The sequence below is a fragment of the Sus scrofa genome, chromosome 9, assembly GCF_054392235.1.
Source record: "Sus scrofa isolate SSC_HxYL_T2T_F1_AM1 chromosome 9, Sscrofa_HxYL_maternal_Yorkshire_Landrace_v2.0, whole genome shotgun sequence".
NCBI lineage: Eukaryota > Metazoa > Chordata > Mammalia > Artiodactyla > Suidae > Sus > Sus scrofa.
In genome coordinates, this window is record NC_139391.1 from 61704063 (window position 1) to 61712461 (window position 8399).

Below are 8399 nucleotides of genomic sequence, written 5' to 3' on the forward strand. Positions count from 1 at the left end.
ACCAATTACTGATGGAAGTTTTAAAACAAATTACTATATTTTTATAAATCTCAGGTATATATGTAAACTCTTGGTATGACAACTTCCTTTATCATTTAGCACTTAAACCACTTCATCTCTTGAAGAAATATGTTTCCTTCTATCAGATACTGAAAGGCCTGAAGCTTTGGGTTATTCCCTTTGGAGGATGAAAGTCTAGAGACCCAGGCTACATTTATTGTTCAATTACAGTACCTGTGTTGGCTTTTCTGGTTATTACACTTACTTATCCTACTTTATCGTTTAATTTTCTACTTCAGTTAAAACACTCACTGAGCCTCTATATTTGACTCTAAGCATGCATATAAAATATTGTCTGGTGGAGGTCTCTGGAGGCCCTATATTAATACCTAGTTAGAACTGGGGGGAATTTATAATGTAAAATCATGTGCCTAAAGAGCTAAATATATTCTTTCTTTTAAGCAGTTTAAATGTTCTTACTAAATCTCATTTATTCTCTTAATTTGCTTAGCAAATCCCCTTAAAACACGTAACAGAAAGATAAAAATGACATTCGAAAGAACACAAATTCTAAATTAAGAGAATCTGCATTAATTAGCCTATGTTTCCTGGTTTGTTTTATCTGCAGTGAAATTATTGCCTGGTGGGGCAGTGGGTTTATGGTAGGGGGGACACTTGCACAGCTTCCAGCCCTCAGAGGAGCCAGGCAGGGTGGTCTCTGCCTGACCATGAGTATGTGGGGCCACAGGCTGGTCCCAGATGCTCAGGACAGCACCTCTGTCCCCAAGAGCTTTCCATGGGCCCCAGAGTACTTCCCCCTGGAGGCTGCATGCAGGTAGATGAGAGGGAGACAATTCTGCTCCTTCCATGAGGGTGGGATTGATGCATTTTTTTAATTCTAAGAGGGCACTATTCACGGTTATAAGAGCATCCCTAGATTTGGAGAATCTTTTGCAACAGAGTAAATCAGAGTTTAGGAAGAGGCAGTCACACTCACCCATTTCTGAAAGGAGGGTCTGAGACCTTGCAGAGAATAGATGGGCTGTCACACTGAAGTCTGAGGGAGAGATGAGTGGCCAGGGTTAGGTGACTGGACTGGGGGTTATACACCTCCTTGAGGAGGTTGGGGGGTAAAACATCAGGTCCAGACCTGGGCCCAGAGCTCATCCCGTCCCCTCTGGCTCATGTTAGCAGGTGGCTCAGGGGACCCCCCCCCCTCCGAGTCCCTTACAAGTCCTTGTGGGAACTACCTGGACAGGACCATGAGCCCCCGCCAGTACCTGACAGAGGAAGGGACTCCATCAAAGGCAGTGATCATGGCCTCCTCCCATCCCCCCCCACCCAATGTCTGACACCTCCACTAGTCAAGCAAGCCTGCCTCATTCTGGCTTTCTTGAGCAATTATTAACTTACAGTGATCTCCCAACAGCCCCTAGATTTCCCTCTCTATCTATGATCATTTATTGGGACTTTTATACTACTTGTGCCTACTCCATCCCTATCATTTGGAGCCTGATTTTAGCTGATTCCTGCTAAGCCAGTTCTCCTCATAGATTTTACAAACTACTTGGGAAAACAAATATTTAATTGGCAAGAGGTTCTTAATATTTGAGACAATCGATGGGTCCAGGCAGCATTTGATTGATTTCGATGGACACCATCTTACTTCTAGCCACTGTGGAGTCCCTGCTGGAGTAGCTTTTGTGCTCAGTGGAGACACATCCCCCGTCCTCAGCATGGCCTGGCTGACTGTGCATAGAGTGCAGCTGGGCTGGTGGAGCCCCAGCCCAGATCCTATCAGGCTGAGGTCTCATGTGAGACTGAATTACCTCAGCTTTGAGCAAACTTGGCAGTAGAAGGGAGGGTGCATGTTTTGTTTCTGTCTCCAGATCTGGAGAAGCAGTTGTAGTCAACTTGGGGGGATACACGAGGCATTACAGGTACATGCACACCTTTATTACAGGCAAGCCTCGCTTCATTGCGCCTCACAGATAGCATGGTTTTTTTTTTTTTTTTTTACAACTTGAAGGCAACTTGTTTGTGACAACCCTGCGTTGAGGAAGTCTACTGGAGCCATTTTTCCAACAATACTTGCTCACTTTATGTCTGTATCCCATCTGGGTAATTCTCTCAATATTTCAAACTTTTTCATTATCACTATATTTGTTATGATGAATCTGGAATCAGTTATGCTATGATTATTTTATGCATTATGATGAATCCTGATGTTACACTATGACTCACTAAAGTCTCAGATGATGGTTAGTGTTTTTTAGCAATAAGGTTTTTTTGTTTTTTTTTAATGGACACATCCATGGCATATGGAAATTCCCAGGAAAGGGACTGAATCACTGTGCCACAGCTGTGGCAGCACCAGATCTTTTAACTCACCGTGCCAAGCCAGGAATCAAACCCTTGCCTCTGCCGCAGCCTGAGCTTCTGCAGTTGGATCCACTGTGCTACTGTACTACAGCAAGAATTCTAAAAATAAAGCATTTTAAATTAAGGTACGTACACTATTTTTTAGACAAAATTCTATTGAACAACTAATAGATTACAGTATAGTGTAAACATAACTTTTATATGCCCTGGAAAACCAAAAATTTACTTATTTGCTTTTTTTCAATGGTCTGGAACTAAATCCACACTGTCCCAGAAGCTTCAATAAATGGTTGGGGAAAAAATTTTTTTTCAATCTAGGAAAAGAAGATGTGAGAAAAGAATCCTATTACTGTATGTATCTCTCATCTTTCTGCTGGCCTTGTAAAAGAAAAATTTTTTTAGAGTGGACAGACAATAAAGTCCTACTGTGAAGCACAGAGAACTCTATCCAATCTTCTAGGATAGACCATGATGGAAAATAATTTTTTCTTTTGTCTTTTTGCCATTTCTTGGGCTGCTCCTGCAGCATATGGAGGTTCCCAGGCTAGGGGTTGAATCGGAGCTGTAGCCGCCAGACTACGCCAGAGCCACAGCAATGCGGGATCTGAGCTGCATCTGCAACCTACACCACAGCTCATGGCAATGCAGGATCCTTAACCCACTGAGCAAGCCCAGGGATCAAACCCACAACCTCATGGTTCCTAGTCGGATTAGTTAACCACTGAACCACAACAGGAACTCTGGAAAATAATTTTTTAAAGTATATATATATATATATATATGTATGTATGACTGAGTCACATTGCTATACATCAGAAATTGGCACAACATTGTAAATCAACTATACTATAAAAAACGGAAAAAGAAAAAAATTAAAGAAAAATTTTGAAATGAACACTTGTTAAAAATAGTGATGGACTCCTGGGCCAGCCACCACAAAATATGCCATTTTGGCATAAAATTTCAAATTAAATTTACTCAAGAAATGGCCAGTGTAAGGAGGACACTTTCCCTGCTTTGTCCTCCTGAAAGTGGGAAACACATCTCTACATGAAGGTGCCTTCTCTGCATCAGGAGGAAGAGAGCCACCCTCATCACAGAGACTGGGACTCAGGGCTGAGAAGGCTGCACAAACAAGCCTTGTTTCTTCCTCACTAATTTACTACTGCAGCCCAAACCCCTTGGCCTTGTCAGTTTTTCACTATTTTATTTTATTTTGTTTTATTTTTATTTTTTATTTTTGCCTCTTATGGTCATACCCATGGCATATGGAAGTTCCCAGGCTAGAGGTCAAATCAGAGCTACAACTGCCGGCCTGCACCGCAGCCTCAGCAATGTGGGATCCGAGCTGTGTCTGAGACCTACACCACAGCTCAATGCAATGCTGGACCCCTGACCCACTGAGCAAGCATCCTCATGGATACTGGTCGGATTTGTTTCCACTGCACTGCAATGGGTACTCCACAATTTTATTATTTTTTTTTGTCTGAAAGGGATAGCAGCGGCCTGCTTACCTGCCCGGGTTACCTCTGAGTGAGATATTTTTCTGGGGTCCCATATGTGCAAATTCAATGTTTTCTCCTCTTCATCTGTTTTATGTCAATTTAATCACCAGATGAGCCAGAGAAGCTAGAAGGGAAGAAGAGGAAAGCCTCCTCTGTATGAGGCAAGACCTGATTTGCATGACTGCATGTGCATCAACAGAAGGGCAGAGAGAACTCACTGTAGAACTGAGCTCAGTTCTGAATATACAGCTACATCAGCCAATTTTCATAGCCAAGGAGGTGGGGGGGGTGTCTGTGGGTGAAAAATTACTAAGTAGAACCTGACCAGACATCAGGGTGGGAGCTTCTCAATAAACTGGCTTAGCAGGAAACTGCTAAAATGATATCCAAATGATAGGGATGGAGTTGGCACAAGGAGTTGTAAAAGTCTCAATAAATGATCATAGATAGAGAGGGAAATCTAGGGGCTGTTGGGAGATCACTGTAAGTTAATAATTGCTCAAGAAAGCCATCAGAATGAGGCAGGCTTGCTTGACTAGTGGAGGTGTCAGACATTGGGTGGGGAATGGGAGGCGGCCTGCATTCAGATTCAGACCAAGGGCAGGAGTTGAGGGCCGCCCTTCTGCTGACTTGAATACATACCCAACTGGATACCAAGGAGGAGCTACTACTCAAAGAAAGAGGAAGAGGCAGTCTTTTCTGACCCCTACTCCCCTTGGATAATAAAACTGTAACCCACCTAATCCTTAGGGCAGAGCCTCCTTGCCTGCATCCTTGCATCTCTCACAAGCATCCTGTCTTGATAAATCTATTTCTTGCCTATCACTTTGTCTCTCACTGAATTCCTTCTGCGCAGAGGCATGAAGAACCTGAACCTCAGTAAGTCCAGACACCAGGTAAGTGATTCTAATTTAAAACTGTGGGTTCAAGTCCCAATCTGTGTTAGACTGTGTTTGAGTCCTGGCACATGGGTTCAAGTCCTAATCTGGGTTTAGGCTGGGTTTGAGTCCCAGGAGGTGGGTTCAAGTCCCAATCTGGGTTTAGGCTGGGTTCGAGTCACGGCATGTGGGTTCAAGTCCCTGTCTGTGTACTGGCCAGGTTCAGGCTGTTAGTGCTGTCAGTTGTCAGTTTCACAAAGACTAAGGTCAAGCCCTACTGGGAAAAGGGCTCACAGGACTTGCATGTGGTCCAGGAGGGCTCAAGTTTACCCACTGGGCTCTGATTCTGTGAAGCTGTTGAGTCACAGCAGGTTTTGCTCTGGGACAGAGGAGGGACCCTGCAAGAATCCCTCCTTGGAAGAGCCAGTTACAGAGTAGGAAGTAGGGCCTGGAATGTGGCTTCATTCTGTAGAGGGGGCCCAGTGGTTTGGGGTGTGAAGCTGAGGGGTGTAGACATGCTTGCAGCCCCCTCCAGTATAAGGTGAAACCAACTTCTGCAGAGTGAAATATGGGGCAGGAGCAGGCCCTGGGGGTGGAGGGGGTGTGCAGCACAGGATGGTCCTTCCAGGGGCAGGAGAGTCACAGCAGGTGATCAATGAACATGCAGGTAATGGTGCACATGACCTGGTTTGTCCTGGAAAGGGGCCCCAAGTGACACACAATGACATTTTTGTAGACTCTACATGTGATCATGGGTTGGGGCCCCAGTGAGGAATCTGAGGCTTGGGGGCCAGAGTGATCTGCAGCAGGGGAGGGGAAGGTTACATCTAGAATATGGGGAAATGACATAAAGTATGTCTCTGGGCCCCTATCCAGTGTCCTGTCTACCCACAGTCTTTCTGAGTTGACTCTTCTGAGGCAGGAGTGGCCCCAGACCCAGCCCTGGAACCCACACTCAGATGCCACCATACCAGGGCCTGATCTTCTGGACTTCAGAAGATGCTCCTTATTTATGACTGGCTGGGATGATGTTCTAGCAGGTTCTCTGTGGCGGGGGTGGGGGGGGTGGGGGGGTGGGATATGACAGCTGGTGGAGCAGGACCCCTTCCGCCAGTGGTGGTAGAGGGAGAACTGTGCTGTCTACAGGCCTGGGGCCTCCCAGCTACACTGTGGCCTCACAGCAGCTGTGACTTAAGAGATCAGCACACCCACATTTGCAGGGGTTGTGCCCAGTGAGTGATGAAGAGCAGGTCCAGACACAGAGGGCAGGCCGGTGCACAGCCTGGGCAGGCTGGCCAGCATCTTCATCAGGCATAAGGCTGAGGAGGGATATAGTCCCAGCAGAAGCCCTGGGCAGATGGTTTATCTGAGGCTCCCTCTGTGGGTTACATTAAGAGGTGTCACAGGGGTTCTCACTGTGGCTCAGTGGTAATGAACCTGATTAGTATCCATGAGGATGCAGGTTTGATCCCTGGCCTTGCTCAGTGGGTTAAGGATCCAGTGTTGCCCTGAGCTGTGGTATAGGTCACAGATGCCACTTGGATCCCTTGTTGCTGTGGCTGTAGTGTAGGCCAGCAGTTGCAGCTCTGATTTGACCCTTAGCCTGGAAACTAAATAATGGCTTCAAATGTGGCCATTATTTAAAAAAAAAAAAGCCTCGCAGAACCAGTTAGTTGCTGAAGGTAATTTTTTCCTTAGTATTTTATCCTAAAGCACCAATAAATTAGAGGCCTCTAACATCTGAATGTGAGGATCTCATTAAAATGATAAATGACCTCCCTACTCTCATTAGTTTATAGTCCAGATAGAAGAGGCACAGCTCCAGGCCCAACAAATAGCCTAAGACACTCACATTAGTGGTTCTGGAGGAGTGAATCAGCCAGCCTGAGTAGACACCTAGCAGACCAGGCAGAGCTGGGTGGCTGGTTTTGGAGGACCCTGCCTCCCTGCATTGTCAGGCCCTGAAGATCACAGCTGAGAAGGCTGGGGCCCATCTCTGGCTTTGTTTCTGACTTCAGACCAGTCCTTACCTTCCAGAAGGTTCAATTTCTTCTATCTGCAAAGTGCTTTCCTCTCAGAGAATCTAGAGATGTTAGAATTGTTCAAACCCCTACCACAGAGGGTGGGGTTGCTCATGAACCCTGGGTTTGGCTGGTTGGAAAAAGTGATGTTTGCAGGATGGACCAAGGTATGGAAAGACCCAGAGGAGAGGGCAGCAGCCTGTGCACAGCTCACCTCACCTCAGAGTCCCGGGGGTGGGGGCAGGGGACCATATGTGTGTTACCCACATCCGGTGCCAAGCAGTCACCCATCACACCAGCCATATCCTCCAGGACAACACGGTCCCTGACCCTACAACTCTCCCTCTTATTCTCTGTTACAGAGGGTGCAAGCCCATCCCCCTGTCGACTTTAAAAATTGCACAACCTGAAAGTTAAGAGTTAAGTTTTATTGGGGAAAAAGGACTTAAGCCCAGGAGACAGCATCTCAGGGAGCCCTGAGAAAACCACTCCAAGGAGGAGAGGGGGGAGTCAGGATATATAGGAGTTTTTATAGCAGAAACAGGTAGCAGGAACAAAACATTACAAATATCTCAAGTTGGAGTTCCCTTCGTGGCTCAGATGTTAATGATCCTGACTAGGATCCATGAGGATGTAAGTTCAATCCCTGGCCTCACTCAGTGGGTTAAGAATCCCACGTTGCTGTGGCTGTGGTGTAGGCTGCCACTCCAATTAGACCCCTAGCCTGGGAACCTCCATATGCTGCAGGTGTAGCCCTTAAAAAAAAAACCCAAAAAACCAAACAAAAACCCCACAAATATCCCAAGTTAAGGAACTTAGCATTTTTCTATGGGAAGATGCAAAGGTATGGGCACTGAAATCATTCCTTTGATATGCACCTCAGCTACGATGGGGTAGAGAGTAGTATCCTGTGTTTTCACAGCCTGTGTTTCCTCAAGGTTTACTATTAGGAGGGACTTCAGGCTGATGGCTACTAGATGGCAGATATTGTTTTTTCCTTCCTGAGTTCTCCAGGGGCTCATGGACTCACCCTTGGGGGTGGTTGCATTCACAGATGACATCCTTTGTTTTGTCCACTTAACTACAGTCCAGGCAGGTAGTTCTGAAATACAGCTCCAAAGAGGCAGGGGGAAATAACAGCAGTGTATGTGATAAAGGTGAGGGGGAGATGCATGCAGCCATGCACACATTTTACAAAATTTTGCGGCTGGTCTTGAGAAGGTTACTACCAGTCACAGACATCAGTCGTCATCAAGGATTTTAGTGTTTTTCCAGATATGAGGAAGAATTGGGCACAAAAAATCTTCTAAAAATAACTATCTGAAGACCTATTCTTCCAGTTTTCCCAGAGCACATAGTTCCTCACTCTTGGTCTCCACCATGAGCTCTGATTGGAGGTGCTGCAGGTTGGCAGCTGCAGTGGCTCATAATTTAATCAACAGAGAAGCAGATGGCAAGTGCAAAAATCCAGCTCACACCTGTGTCTGTGCAGGCGTATTCACCTGCCCCCCACACATGTACACAGGACCCTTTGTTTTCAACCACTCATGGCTGCTGGTGCTGGCTTACTCTCCTGCCATAAATAGCTATAAAACTGGACAAAAGAGAGGAAG